This window comes from Ambystoma mexicanum, chromosome 4q (genome assembly GCF_040938575.1).
Source record: "Ambystoma mexicanum isolate Mex_15411 chromosome 4q, UKY_AmexF1_1, whole genome shotgun sequence".
NCBI lineage: Eukaryota > Metazoa > Chordata > Amphibia > Caudata > Ambystomatidae > Ambystoma > Ambystoma mexicanum.
In genome coordinates this window covers 1,289,956,234-1,289,971,417 of record NC_090928.1, presented here as the reverse complement: position 1 = coordinate 1,289,971,417, position 15,184 = coordinate 1,289,956,234, and the positions used below count along the sequence as shown (strand labels likewise).

The 15,184-nt window shown below is 53.8% G+C and overlaps 1 protein-coding gene across 1 annotated transcript in view; it reads left to right on the top strand.

The window, feature by feature from the left end:
• Positions 1–15,184, top strand: part of CNPY3 (canopy FGF signaling regulator 3) — a 174,569-nt gene that overhangs the window by 64,241 nt on the left and 95,144 nt on the right. The window lies entirely within an intron of this gene.

Genomic DNA, 15,184 nt, shown 5'->3' with positions numbered 1-15,184 from the left:
TGAAGTCAACAACCCTCCTCTTCGGATTTTAATAAAATGAGATGCGACTATGGCCGCCCGACTAGTGCAGGTTAGTAGATGAACTAGATGGGAGGGCTTATGAGTTTGTCAATGGAATTTCCCCCCCATTGAATGCCTTCGCCATGCCTACATGTCAATGGCCTTAGCATTTGGTTTCCTTTAAATCCTAGCAAACCTTATTTGAGGGTTTCCCTGTTAAAATATTTGCGTGTGATGACACTTGTGAATAGCTAAAAACTGAGCATGCACCATGAGAGGTGCTGAGCTTTGCTGTTTTGGGATGCTTGAGGTTAGTGGGTGAAAGACGTTTAGCTGCCATGTTTGGGATATGCCGGGGGTCCGACAAGGGGACCGTCTTTTAAGCCAGAAACTAGTTTGGAGGAGGTTCTGGGTTGGGGATTGGTGTGGTGTAGGACTATTTATAGGCAGGGAGATGTAATGTGAGTTAGTCTTGTTCTATCTCACTGGCCAGGAATGCAAGCTGATGTAATGTTGGTGTATGTTTGATACACAGCTCAGGAGACTGAGTGAGCGCTGTGTGCGATTGTCCATGAATGTCAGTTTGGGGAGGGGGGGGGCCTGAGCTTGATGCGAGAGGATGGCCGGTTTGTCTCTCTGAATATCCTATGTTGTCTTCCTGCCTACCTAAGTAACTGGAGCTGTACATATGTACCTATGTATAATAAAGTACCCTGGATTAACTACTATGGCTCCATAGTTGGTCTGTGCACTAATGAGCCAAGAACCACAGGACTTTATAACATGGACCTATGCCCCCTACCTGAGGAGGAAAGGACCGGATAGTGATGTGACTGTTAGGATAAACTATGGCCTTCTGTAAGACTGAGGGTGCTCTTCTTTGGGAGCTGGCAACAGTGTGATAGAAGGCCTATGCAAGTTGATTGGCAGATGGGGCTCTAACGTCTTCGCTGGTATAAAGGCTGCAGACCTGGATGGCAGAGTGGGTTAGTTGGGTTTGCAAGGGTTTGAATGGAATGCTGTCCATTGCAAGAACACAGTGACTGTACCAAAGGGGATTCCACCAGCACATTTCCGTGCCTTTTGAAGAAGGGACCATCCAGAACACCAGTCACCTCTGCAAAGGACGACGGGCAACCTTAGTTCAGGTACAGCGACCAAGCAAATCCAGAACATTTTCAGCATGCACTCTGCGTAGGGATTCAAGCAGCAAGTCCCTGATGGACATAAAATGTATGTGCATGTTTGAAGAGGCATGCACTCCCATGCAGAGGGGACATGGCCCTCAGAAGCCTGTCATAGCATGCAGTTAGGGTGTCGAGGGAGGTATAGCTCGGAGACCTGTCAAGCCTCTTGCGCCTGCCACTTCTCCTGGCACGACTGCTAGCTGTTCTGCTTGAAGGCATCCCCATGCTTGCTGGTTTCAGCCCAGACCCAGTCCCAGCTCAAGTAGGCAAGTCCTTTCCTTTTGCTTCTCTTGGACTCCCTCACTGGGAGCGCCCTTTGTGCTTGAGGGTGCACACCTTGTAACGCTGAGGTGCAGTGGATCAATTCCTCGTCATGCCACGGATCAGCAGGGTGCATGTGAGAGTGCTATGCATCAGGTCTGCAAGGCATGAAACGCGATCTAAACATGTCTCTATGGTCCATCATGGCATAGGTTTGGCCGTGTCTCGGATATTACTGCAGTATATAGTAGTACCAAAGCTGTGTGTAGGATGACTTCTAGAGCTGAGCCAGCATCACATGTGCTACACAGATGTAGATCTCCAGCCCAGGTGCTTTATGGAAGCTAGATATAAAACTAGCAAGTATGTGAGACCTCGCAATTTTGAAACTGCTGTCTAACGCGCCGTGCGCCATTTCCATGCAGTTTCATACTCCATATTCCGCCCTCCGGAATTCTGGTTTCATGTTCCTAAATGTCTTTCTTTTTGGCAAACAGTCTGCCTTTCAAAGGCACGTTTTCTTATTCAATCGGACCAACTGCTTTGAACCACAAGCACCATCTCATGTAACCATTTCCTGCCCCTTCTGACTCCTCTTTCCTCTCACCACCGTATACAAAACAGCAACTTCTCCAGCATGGGGTCTGGCATGGATTCACATGCTCATGAATATTCCCCGTCGTCAGGCTGGGAATCCTCGGTAAAGAAAAAATCAGTATCAGTTTCGTTTCTGATCTGTCTTTCTTAGTAGTAACCAATCACTGATCTCTGGGTCATACTGCCCCAGCCAATGACTGCCCTCTCTAAGCCCCGCCTCTGCCAGCCATCCTCAGATTTTTACCGCACGCTCAAGTGTTGGGATCCTCGTGCTTTAGCTCTCGAGTTTTTGCTGCATTTTTCGCGCTTTTTCAGGAGATATTCTCATTTTTTCGGTTTAATTGAGCCTCAAGCTCCACCGTTTCTACTTCCGATAATGGGGACCCGTTTCGGAATTCTTCTACGCCCCTCAAGGGTGAAGTTTTCGTCGATCCAAGCTGTTCAGGTGCTGCCCTGGATGCGGATTACAAAACGTTTTCAAGGAGGACGAGCATTCGCGATGTCTCTACTGCCTTCATGAGGACAAGACGCACGTGGAGAAGGACTGTGCATTCTGCAAGAACCTTTCGGAACGGACCAAACAAGATCGTCGTTCCCGCCTGGCTGAAGAAGGGCACAGCAGGTGAGAAGGCGAAGAAGCTCGCTCAGACTTTTTCTAAGTCCTGTGAGGGCGCCCTGGTGACGGGGGCCCAACAGAAGGCCAAGTACCGCGAGTCTGTGGGCACCGGGAGCGCCGAAAGGTCGGGCTCTTCGGCTGCCAGGCAGGGCGCGACTTCCCCAGCACGTTCAACCATGAGCCAGCGCTCTGGTTCGGGGAAGAGGAAGTCCGAGAACCCAGGTAAGCTGCTGGAGTGGCCCCGGTCGATCTCGAAGGGGGAGCGAGGCGCTGACCCTCCCCTCCCCCAAGACAAAGGCCCAGGACGCACCTAAGGTGGTGAGGGCTTTGTTCCAGCCAGCAAAGGCCTCTATCGAAGTGGTCGCTGCGACCCTGGCGAAGCCGGCTGAGACTACGCCAGTGGAAACGGCCTCTGGGCCCAGAGTATCCCTGCCACAGCGGAGGGAATCCTCTTTCAGGCCATCGTTAAGACCTCTGTGAAGGCCCCGGCAGAAAAAGAGGGGGGGGCGGTGGCCATTACAGACTCAGCCTCTTAGGAGGGGCTGGTGGAAACCGAGAAGGGCCTCAACGAGAGGTTTGAGAAGGTTCGATCCCAGGGGGCGGTCCCCGCTGACGTGATCGAAGAGGGCCCAGTGGAGCGGCCATCCCGTCCGTCACAGCCATTACCCGAGCCCCAGGATAGCTCGGCGGCCATTTTGTTGGCGATCCAATCCTTATGTACCAAGATAAGGATGAGATTACCACGGACCCCGACGGAGGATCCAGAACCAGGCCCGTCGGGGAAACCCTCCGAACAAGCGGAGGAGTCCACCCCTCCCCGCCCTTCATGCCCGCGAGGCCTGTGGACCCCTCATCCCCCTTTGCCGGACCCTAGAGCGGATACGGTGATGGATACAGCAACGGGGACGGACGACGACGGTGGCGATGACACAGCAGACATCCCGTCATCAGCACCCGTATTCCGCCCCCCCCCCCACCTCCACCCCCCCTGCGGGCTGCTCCAGCCGACGAAATTGGTTCCTTCCACGCCATGATAACCAGGGCATCTGAGCTCTTCCAGCTCTGCCCTGAAGAACAAAAAAAGGAAGGGTTTCTTTACCAGTGACGAGAGGCCAAGAGGAAGACGGTCCTCGCGGTGCCTTTGCTCGACGACATCTGGGACGAGGGGCATGCCGTCCACAAGAACCCTTCCACGACGCCGCCCCAAGAGGGACAGCAGATACGAGTCCCCAATGCCGCCCCCTTGTGCCTCAGGGCCCAGCCCACGCCGGACTCTGTCGTCTCGGCAGCGGCTAAGAAGGCAGCGGCTAAGAAGGAAGCGGCGGGTGTGGCGGCTTCCACTTCCCTGCCAGACAGCGAGGGCAAGTAGTTGGACTCCATGGGACGACGAGTCATCTCGTCGGCGGCAACGACGATTAAGGCGGCCAATGCCTTGGCGATCGTGGCCTGCTACGACAGGGAGCTCTGGTTCAAGATAGTTCCCCTGCTAGACTTCCTGCCTGACAAGAGGGCGGAGGCCCTAGAAATTCTGCAAGAAGGCGAGATGGCGTCGGATCATGTCATAACGGTGGCAACGGACATTGCCGATACCGGATTTCGCCAACTGGGCAACAGAGTTTTCCTCCGGCGACGAGGATGGCTCAAGGCAACGGACTTTCGCCAGGACGTCCAGACCAGAGTGTTGGACATGCCGTTTGATGGCAACAACCTTTTTGGTAAGGCGGTGGACGAGTCTCTACAGGCCATCAAGACCGACTTGGAGACGGCCTGGGCCCTAGGGGTGCTTCAGCAGCGACGGCCCTTTCGGAGCTCCGGAGGCAGACAGAGTGCCTCCAAAGGATCCAGCGTGGCTCCTCCACTTACCGCCAGGCGGCCCGCTACTCTTCCTAGGAGGCCTACAGAGGTCGCGGCAAGCAAGGGGGATCCCGCCGTCATCGCCAAGGAGGCCAAGGAGGCCAAGGCGGCAAGGCCGCCTCCAAGCAAGACTGACCTGGCCGTGTTGTTGGGCCCCCACCGAAGCACCCTGGTGGGAGGCCGGCTGACTAAGTTCGTCAGCTTGTGGGAGTCCATCTCCACCAACCGTTGGGTGTTGGACACCCTGGCTGACGGGCACTCGCTGGAATTCCAGAAGAAGTGCCCTCGCATTCCTCCAAAGGCCAGGAAGGAGAATCCCGTCACTCAACTGCTGTTGGAGTTAAGGGCGATGCTCAGGAAAGGTGCCATCGAGCTTGTTCCCAGGAGGCTCCGGGGCTCCGGAGTGTACTCAAGGTACTTCCTCGTCAAAAAGAAGACAGGTGGTTGGCTCCCCATCCTGGACCTGCGTCGGTTAAACAAATACATCAAGGTGCAGAAATTCAGGGTGGTCACCCTCCAGCACGTGCTGGGACAGCTGGAGGAAGGCGACTTTCTATCGTCGTCGGACCTGGAGGATGCTTACTTCCACATCCCCATTCTAAAAGGACACAGGAAGTTTCTCAGGTTCGTGGTTCAGGGATGCCACTACCAATTCAGAGCCCTACCGTTCGGATTAAAGTCGGCGCCCAGGGTATTCAAGTGCCTGGCACCAGTGGCAGCGCGGCTGTGCCTGCAGGGGATCCACGTCTACCCCTACCTGGACGACTGGCTAATCCGGGCAAGGACAAGGGAACTCGCTTCCGAACACACAGCGAGGACCGTCCGGTTGCTCACGGAACTGGGGTTCGCCATCAACTACCCCAAATCCCACCTGGTTCCATCGCAAGTAGCACTGTTTCTGGGAGCGAAGATCGATACAGTGGGGCAATTGGCCTCCCCGTCAGAGGAGAGGACCAAGACCATCCTAGGCAAGGTGCGGCGCCTGTTAGCCACGGACGTGACCAGGGTGAGGTCCATCAAGTCCCTTCTCGGGATGATGTCCTCATGCATCTATCTTGTACCCCTTTGCAGACTTCGGATGCGTCCGCTACAGGAGTTCCTCGACGCCCGCTGGTTTCAGGCGACCGGCTGCTTCGAGGACAGGATCCCTCTCGACGACTAGTTCCGTCGGGCGATCGTATGGTGGAGCACCCGTGCTCACCTCACTACAGGCACGGACTTTCAAACCCTGGCGTTTCAGGAGACTGTGATGATGGACGCCTCTCTGGAGGGTTGGGGAGGGGGGGGCCCACACCGGAGATCTCCACACAAGAGGCCTTTGGCTCCCGGAGGAGAGGTCCCTCCACATCAACATTCTGGAGCTCCGAGCAGTGTTCTGGGCGCTCAAGTCGTTCCTGCCGTCTCTCAAGGACAAAGTGGTGAGGATCTTCACCGACAACACCACCACAATGTACTACATACGGAAGCAAGAGGGCACCAGATCCCCCAGCCCGATCCAAGGAGGCCCAGGATCTGTGGCACTGGGCCGTCGCCCAGGGGATGTTTCTGGTTCCCTTCCACTTGGCAGGAATAAAAAACACCATCGCCGACTCACTCAGCAGGGAGCTGCACTCGTGCCACGCGTGGGAACTACGCCAGGACCAGGTGGATCGGCTCTTCCAACGATGGGGCAAACCCCAGATCGACAGGTTTGCGACGGAGACGAACTCCAAGTGCCAGAGGTTCGCCAGCAGGTTCCCACAGCCGAGGAGCATGGGCGATGCTTTCTCATTCCCCTGGGACGGCCTGTTTCTATACGCGTTCCCTCCGTTGCTGCTCCGTCTCATCAACCAGCTCAAGAAGTCCAGGTGCAGAATGATCCTCGTCGCACCGGCGTGGCCGAGGCAGATCTGGTTCCCGGACCTTCTGGACTTGTCAACGTCCCTGCCAGTCAAGCTGCCGGCTGACGCGGATCTCTTCTCCAGAGAAGGAGGCGCCATTCTCCACCACGACCCGCTGAACTTGCAGGCCTGGATCCTGCAGCGCTAGAGTTTGGAGGGTACGATATACTGGCTGATTGCAGAGAGGTTCTTGCAAAAGCCAGGGCGTCCTCAACTCTCAAGTGTTACGGTCATAAATGGAAGAGGTTCTCTGTCTGGTGCCGTGCACAGCAGATTAACCCTCTGCGGATTACGGCCCCTCAAGTACTGCCGTACCTACTGTCGCTGGCCAAAGCTGGACTGGCTCACGCCTCCATCAAAATACATCTGGCTGCCATCTCCCGATATACCAGGACTACGGGACGTGTCCTTGTGGTCGCATCGCCTGGTGAAGGAATTTATGAAGGGACTATTCCGATCATTCCCGTCGGTGAAGGCTCCTGCCCCGGCATGGGAGCTTAATATGGTGCTGACCAGGCTCATGGGGGCGGGGGGGCCCATTCGAGCTTATGCATTCGGCGCCTTTGAAGTTCCTGTCATGGAAGACAGCATTCCTTGTGGCCATCACCTCCGCACGACGAGTGGGGGAGATCCAGGCCCCATCTTGCAAGCCTCCATACTTGACTTTTCATGACACGAGGGTGGTGCTGAGGACGCACCCCTCCTTCATGCCCAAGGTGCCGTCGGACTTCCACCTCAACGAGCCCTTGGTGTTACCAGTTTCTTCCCATCGCCTTCGACACCGGCCGAGAGGACTTTGCACTCGCTGGATGTAGCTAGAGCGCTGAAGTTCTACGTGGACCGCACCAAGAGTTTTCGGAAGACGTCACAACTGTTCGTGAACTTTGGGTCTGTGAATCAAGGGAAGGCTCTCTCGAACTTCCATTTCCAGATGGCTCTCCGGCTGCATCATGCACTGTCACCGGTTGGCAAACCGACCGCTGCCCGGCCGTCCAAGAGCCCATTCGACCAGAGCGATCGCTGCTACCACGGCGTTCCTGTCTGGTGTGCCCCTGCCGGACATCTGCAGGGCTGCTATGTGGAGGTCGACGCACACCTTCACAAGATTCTACTGCGTCGATCGGGATTAAGAATTGCTTAATGTTTGAGTTTTGGATGTAATGCTTAATGTTGAGCGTTTGCCACCTCCCGTGGTTGTGCATGTGTATACTGCTATGTATTCTTTTATTCATGAGCATGTGAATCCATGCCAGATCCCATGCTGGAGAAGGAACAAGTTACTTACCTGTAACTGTTGTTCTCCAGCATGGGTCTGGCATGGATTCACATGCAAACCCTCCCACCTACCCCTCTGCGGCTCTTCACTTGGTCATACTGCCACTTTGCCTGCTACCAAATCTGAGGATGGCTGCCAGAGGCGGGGCTTAGGGAGAGGGCAGTCATTGGCTGGGGGCAGTATGACCCAGAGATCAGTGATTGGTTACTACCAAGAAAGACAGATCAGAAACGAAACTGATACTGATTTTTTTTCTTTACCGAGGATTCCCAGCCTGACGATGGGGAATATTCATGAGCATGTGAATCCGTGCCAGACCCATGCTGGAGAACAACAGTTACAGGTAAGTAACTTGTTCCTTCCTTTTAAGCACACCAAACCAACTGAGCAACACTAACTCTCACGTCTCTAGTTCCATTTCCCCCCACCCCACCCTGCTCTGCAGCCCTGAAAAAACGGACACATTCACACTTGCAATCTCCCCCCTCCCAACCCAACCATGGGCACTCCCATCCGGATGGTTCTCTTGACCTAGAATCATGCCCGCACCCTTACAAGCAGAACTACCATAGTATTTGCCTTTGCCTCTCCCTTTGCACATTAACGATCGCCTCGTTATTGCAAGGCCATCCGCAGCGAGGCAGACTAAATGACACACTCGGGCTGTACAAGACCACTTTACAGACATCACACAGGTGGCCGTCCAGTCTACTTCATAACCATTACCCCAAAAAATGTGAGCGGAATGGGAACATTCCCTGGCCTCGGTCCCAACTAGAACTTCCATAGGGCTTTCTTTCGTTATGGCAGATCAGTTCTTCTGCACTTGCCTAGGGCCAAGGCCAAGGCCAACCAAGTGTGTTTATTTGAGCTGCCTTTTGTAGAAATGTCTGAAGGAGCAGTTCCTGGAGCTTCCTGATGGGGGAGATGGAATCGGGGCACTTGCTTGATGTCCTTTGCTGCGAGTAACGCATCCATATGGCGCACAGAATCTTCAGGGGTTCCGCTCCTGAGGGACCGTCCATACAGGCACGGTCAGGAGCTTCAGGGAGACTTGGTCTTCAACAGGAGAGGGCACCCAGTTGTCCCCAGTGTAGGTGGGGCACAGGCAGTTTGGGGGTGAAGAGGGGGGGGGAGTAAGAGCACAAGTCTGTTCTGGTCGTCTGGAGCAGCAGAGCTCCATCAGATTGGTGGAGCATCAGATGTGCTGGTGCAGAGCCTCGGTCCTTTTTCATGGCATCATGCTTTCCAGGAGTGCAGGTTCTGGAGTCTGATCGAACAGAGCACTCGCGCACACACCAAGCAACATTCAGAAAGATGTTCGGCCAATGGCTGACCATCCCTCTAAGCGCACCCAGCAAGTGCCCACACACAAAGGGATCCGTATTTGAGACCGGCATCAGCAGATGAGTCGGTGCTGGATTCCCGCTGGCTACATCCGCCAAGTTCTGGGACAAGGCACCCTGTGACTAAATATGGACACTTCGTCACTTCACACAAAGGGACATGGGATGCAAAGACTACCTTCATTTTATTAATGGAGTGTGATAAAATGGACGCGAGCTGGGAAAAATGGTTTCCACTAGGCTGAAGCTGCACACAAGAAAAAGCCACCACCAGCCTAGCCACATAAATGGCAGAGGTGAAGTACCCTCTCTGGGACACTGGGGTACCCCTGCTTTAGGAGTCATACGTACTATTAAGACCAAGCACGACAAACGGAGCCACTCTTTGAGGCTTTGAATTAAGTTTGGCTGAAGGAAAATTAAAGTCCAGAAGGAACTACAAAGGGCTGGGTATTTCACTTCACAGGTTTTCTTTCATTTAAATCAAAACTACATTTTTGTAAAAGCCTATGGTTAGAAATGTAAGTAAAATTCCTTTATATTTAAACTAGCTGGGGTACCCGGCGTTGCCCTGTCTTGATCGAGTGGTGTCTCGTCTGCCCTGGAGGATGTTGCTCTTGTACTCATGCCTGCTTCAGTTTGTCTTGTCCTCTGGTCGGCAAGTCGTGCTGCTGTTTGTTGTGTTTCAGAAGCTCTTAATATTGATGTTCGCTTTGCATCAGATGGAGCTTTTCCGAGTGCTCTCTTCTGGTGAATGAACTCAACTATGCCATTTCCCATATTTGGAGTGGTGTGATAAAAACTTTAAAAATGCCATAAGGAATAACCAACACATCGAACATTTTGCTTGAGACGCTTTTCCAAATTCTGCTTCCTTCTAGTACTTTAGCGAATCGGGGTAAGCATCAGTAAATGAGGGTGTCTACGGAGTGACTACAATCTTGGCACACGATGCAGCATTGTAGCTTTGATATTTTGATAATGTCATTCTTTACCATGAAATATGTTCCTGAGGCAGATCACGATTTGCAGGTTCTGGAGGCTAGCTGAGCAGGTTTGAGTGCCTACTTGAATTGAAAGCTGCAGATAGACACTTGCAATATCTCTTTCTCTGCTCCATACACGTTTTCATTGTAAATATATATTTAGTAGTTTATCAGTTGGGTTCACCTAGTTTATTATAACTCATTCTGATCTGTGTGAATTCTTCTGATGGGTTTATTACTTCTCTTTATGGTGCCCAAAAAGGTTCACTCACATGTTCTGACACTGCAAGTGTGCCAATACCTCCCCAAAGGGAAAAGGTGCAATGCAGCCCAGCCAGAACTCCAGGACGTTTGGAGGTGAGGTCCCCGGCCTTGGACATCCATTTACCATGTGGGTGTACCGCCCCCAAGCACAGCAGCAGCTGCAGGGTCCCCTTCGCTCCCCCAAGGTAAATTCTGTATGACAGCACAGCCTGTGCTCCAGAATGGTCGGAGCTGATGTCCCTAGCCTTGGGCGGGTGACTCCCACTGTGGGTTGAACGTCCACAAGCCAATGCTTCCCGGGAGGCCCGGGACATTCCCCGTCCTTTTCCGAAGGGAGAAGCTGTAACCCAGGTCAGCCAGAATACCAGGATGGTTGGAGATCCCATACCTGGCCTTGGGCACCTGTCTCCATGTGGGTTCACCATCCCCAAGTGCAGCGGCAGTCCCAGGGAGCCCCGGCAGGATCCCCAATCCTACCCGTAGATGACATCTGTGATGTACCCAATGGTGCAGCCTGGGCTTGCCGACGGTCAACCCACATGGGAGACATCCACTCCCAGGGAAACGCCCAATATTCTTCGGGCATGGGGGGCAATTTGTGGCCTTCCCCTGCAGTTGTGTCCAAGGCCACCAATCTATCTTCCCCAGACGGGCCATTCCTACCCCCACCACCAACAATCCAGCCCCAGTCTGACCCATCCCACTGACAGTGGCCCCTAACCGTACAATAATAAAAAAAAGTACTCGCATAACGTTGCAGCTGCTTACGTAGAAAAAGCTGTAAACAAAACATTTTGTTACCTACGTCACCCCAGCAAAAATAAATCTTTACTAACACTCCAATCACAGCCCCCCTTTCAAGCCATCCTCGGTCTACTGAACCTCACCCCCAGTGAAAACATATTTGCCCCTTCCTAGGGGCAGAAATCTGCCCCCACGGAGGACTGCATGAGGTTCCCCACATCCATTTGGGGTCGGGGGGCGGTCCCCACAAAACGTGGGACAGGCCCCCCAATGGATGGTGCACTAGGTTTTGGGCACCCTAGGGGCAGATTGGCACACTAATGTGCCCATTTGCGCCAAGCGGAGTTGGGTAAAGAAATACATTCTTTTGAAAATGGTAGGCTGCAATTTAGGGGGGGGGGCTGAGGGGCACCCTAAAATTCTGGGGAATTATGTAATGTATAGGGGGGTGGGGGCATCTGATGCAGACCTTTGGGTTCATGTGTCCCTTCCTAGGAGCAGATATCTGCCCCCAGGGTGCCCGAAACCAACAGCCCCACCCACTGGCGGGCCTGTCCCACGTTTTGTGGTGGCCCTCTCCCCTCCAAACAGATAAAGGGACTCCTCATACAGCCCTTCCTAGGAGCCGCGGGGAGGGCTGCATGAGGTGCCCCCATCCATTTTGGGGGGGGGGGGTCAGCGGGCCACCACAAAACGTTGAACAGGCTCCCCCAATGGTTGGGACAGTAGGGTGTGGGCACCCTGGGGGACCGATTGGCACACAAGTGCCAATCTGCACCTAGGGAAGTTGGGTAAACCAAAAAAGCCATTGAAAATGTTAGCATGCATTTCAGGGGGGGGGGGCTGAGGAGCACCCTAAACCACCAGGGGAATTATGTAATGTAAAGGGGGGTGGCCCTCTCCCTCCCCCCCCACCCCAAATGGAGGGGGGCATCTCATGCAGGACTTGCTGGGGACAGATGGGGGGGGGGGGGGGGAGAGAGAATCATCTCGTGCAGCCCTCCCTGGGGTCAGATGCCCCTTCCTCGTATTGATATTTTTATTTCTATCGCGCTCGTACACAAGTGTTTCAGAGAGCGGCAAGGCAAGGCAAGGCAAGGGAGGGGAACAGGGGAGAACAAAACCACGATCTTACTAGGCCCAGTGACATTGAGAAAGCGCTAGTGCATGGGGAGGGGGAAAAGTGCATGGAAGGGGGGAGAAGTGGAAAGTGCGAAGCAGAGGAGAAACAGATAAATAATAAATGTATAAGAAAGGCAACAAACAGTGGTAGTGCAGCCACCATTTGCAAGTGCTGGTTTAAGGCAGCAGACAGGGTAGGTCTGATAAGTGCAGGAAGAAAAAAGGGGGGGGCTGTATGGGTACAGATACAGATCCCAGTGGAAGGGATGGCCCGGAAGCAGTGCAGGAGGGTGACAGGGTGAGCAGGTACCTGGGCCTGGAGGACAGATCAGCAGGGGAGAGCAGGAGCAAAGGCAGAAGAAAATCGGATGGTCTTGAGGTGCTTCCGGAAAGCCCCCAGGGTGCTTAAAACCTACTGCCACATCCATTGGGGGGGCCTTTCTGACATTTTGTGGTGGCCCTCCCACCCCAGCCCAAATGGGGGGGTTGAGGGGGAAGGGCATCTCATGCAGCCCTCCCTGGGGCTCCTAGGAAGGGCTGCATGAGGTACCCCCCCTCCATTCGGGGTGGAGGGGGGAGAGGGCCACCACAAAACGTCGGACAGGCCCCCCAGTGGTGGGACAGTACGGTTTGGGCACCCTGGGAGCAGATTGGCACACGTGCCCATCTGCGCCAAGGGAAATTGGGTAAAAAAAAAATGATGAAAATGTTGGGATGCATTTTAGGGGGGGGGCCTGAGGGGCACCCTAAACCACTGGGGAATTATGTAATGTGTAGGGGTGTGGCCCTCTTCCCCATCCCCCCACACCAAATTGGGGGGGGGGGGCATCTCATGCAGCCCTCCCTGGGGGCGGATAAGGGGTGGGGCATCTCATGCAGCCCTCCCTGGGGTCAGATGCCCCTTCCTCGTATTGATATTTTTATTTCTATCGCGCTCGTACACAAGTGTTTCAGAGTGCGGCAAGGCAAGGGAACGGGGGGGAACAGGGGAGAACAAAACCACAATCTTACTAGGCCCAGTGACATTGAGAACGCGCTAGTGCATGGGGAGGGGGAAAAGTGCATGGAAGGGGGAGAAGTGGAAAGTGTGAAGCAGAGGAGAAACAGATAAATAATAAATATATAAGAAAGGCAACAAACAGTGGTAGTGCAGCCACCATTTGCAAGTGCTGGTTTAAGGCAGCAGACAGGGTAGGTCTGATAAGTGCAGGAAGAAAAAAGGGCGGGGGGGCTGTATGGGTACAGATACAGATCCCAGTGGAAGGGGTGACCCGGAAGCAGTGCAGGAGGGTGGCAGGGTGAGCAGGTACCTGGGCCCGGAGGACAGAGGGTGGCCAGGTGCACGGTGCCAAGAGAACAGATCAGCAGGGGAGAGCGGGAGCAAAGGCAGAAGAAAATCGGATGGTCTTGAGGTGCTTCCGGAAAGCCCCCAGGGTGCTTAAAACCTACTGCCACATCCATTGGGGGGGCCTTTCTGACATTTTGTGGTGGCCCTCCCACCCCAGCCCAAATGGGGGGGGTGTGGGGGGGAAGGGCATCTCATGCAGCCCTCCCTGGGGCTCCTAGGAAGGGCTGCATGAGGTACCCCCCCCCCTCCATTCGGGGTGGAGGGGGAAGAGGGCCACCACAAAACGTCGGACAGGCCCCCCAGTGGTGGGACAGTAGGGTTTGGGCACCCTGGGAGCAGATTGGCACACAAATGTGCCCATCTGCGCCAAGGGAAATTGGGTAAAAAAAATGATGAAAATGTTGGGATGCATTTTGTGGGGGGGGGGGGCTGAGGGGCACCCTAAACCACTGGGGAATTATGTAATGTGTAGGGGTGTGGCCCTCTTACCCATCCCCCCCCACACCAAATGGGGGGGGGGGGGCATCTCATTCAGCTCTCCCTGGGGGCGGATAAGGGGTGGGGCATCTCATGCAGCCCTCCCTGGGGTCAGATACCCCTTCCTAGGAGCAGATATCTGCCCCCAGGGAGGGCTGCATGCCATGGCCCCCAGTCCATTTTGGGTGGGTGGGTGGGGGGAGGAACGCCCCCCCGCCCCCTTTCCATGAAAACATTCCCTGGTGGTCTAGTGGGAGGGGCACTCTACGTCTCATTTCTTTAACGAAGTTGTTTTTTGCCTTTGATACTACTTTAACCTCTTAAGTGCTTAAAAGGACAAGGTAGCTCGTCCTTAACAACCTGAAGGGAATGCCAAGGACGAGATATCTTGCCCTTGGCACTTATGCAAAAACAACTTCTTTAAAGAAATTAGTCTTGGGCTCCTTCCTAAAGAAAGGAAAAGGAGCGCATTTGTCTCTGGTCTAATGGAACACTATTCCAAAGATGAGGGGGCCAGTCACTTGAGGCATGATCAACAAATTGGTAATAATGCGGAGGTCCCTCCTCACTGTATGTATGTAGCTTATTTAAATTGCCTTGTGCAGTGCCTTGCAAAAGGCTGCCACAGTAATCAATCTTTGCACCAACATCGGCACAGGCCAGGGAAGCACAATTGTTCTTAGACAGACAGGAAAGGGTGAGTACCTTACAACAGTTTAAAAAATATGACGTGGTAGAGACTACATTGATTGTGTAGACTTTCATCGTAAGAGGGCATCAAGATAAACTCACGTTTTAACCTTGGTTGCCACTGGAATGACACAACCAGCAATGGTAAACTCTCTGACGTCAGCCGAGCGCTTTTCCAGTCTTGGTTGGGTATAACACGCCAAGATCGAGTATCAAACAGGGGTTTCGATGACTCATATAAGGTGTGGGAAAGACCGGACACCTGCTGCAGATTCGCTAAAATCTCTTGCAGTACTTCTTAAGCGAAGGCGTTATCCACGCCTGCTTGATGGTAGAAGATACATTGGCTGAGTTAAAGGTAACGTTGATAAACTTGGTGATCACAGAAATCGGAGAGGGCCACGAGAGCTGGGCGGGGGATCTCCTTAGCACACTGGGTTAAGTGAGTGGATAATGGCTGTGACCTCCTGTTGCATAACATTGGAGAATTTAAATAATGGGAAGGCAGCAGGAGAGAAGGTAGCTTGTTTTTGAGC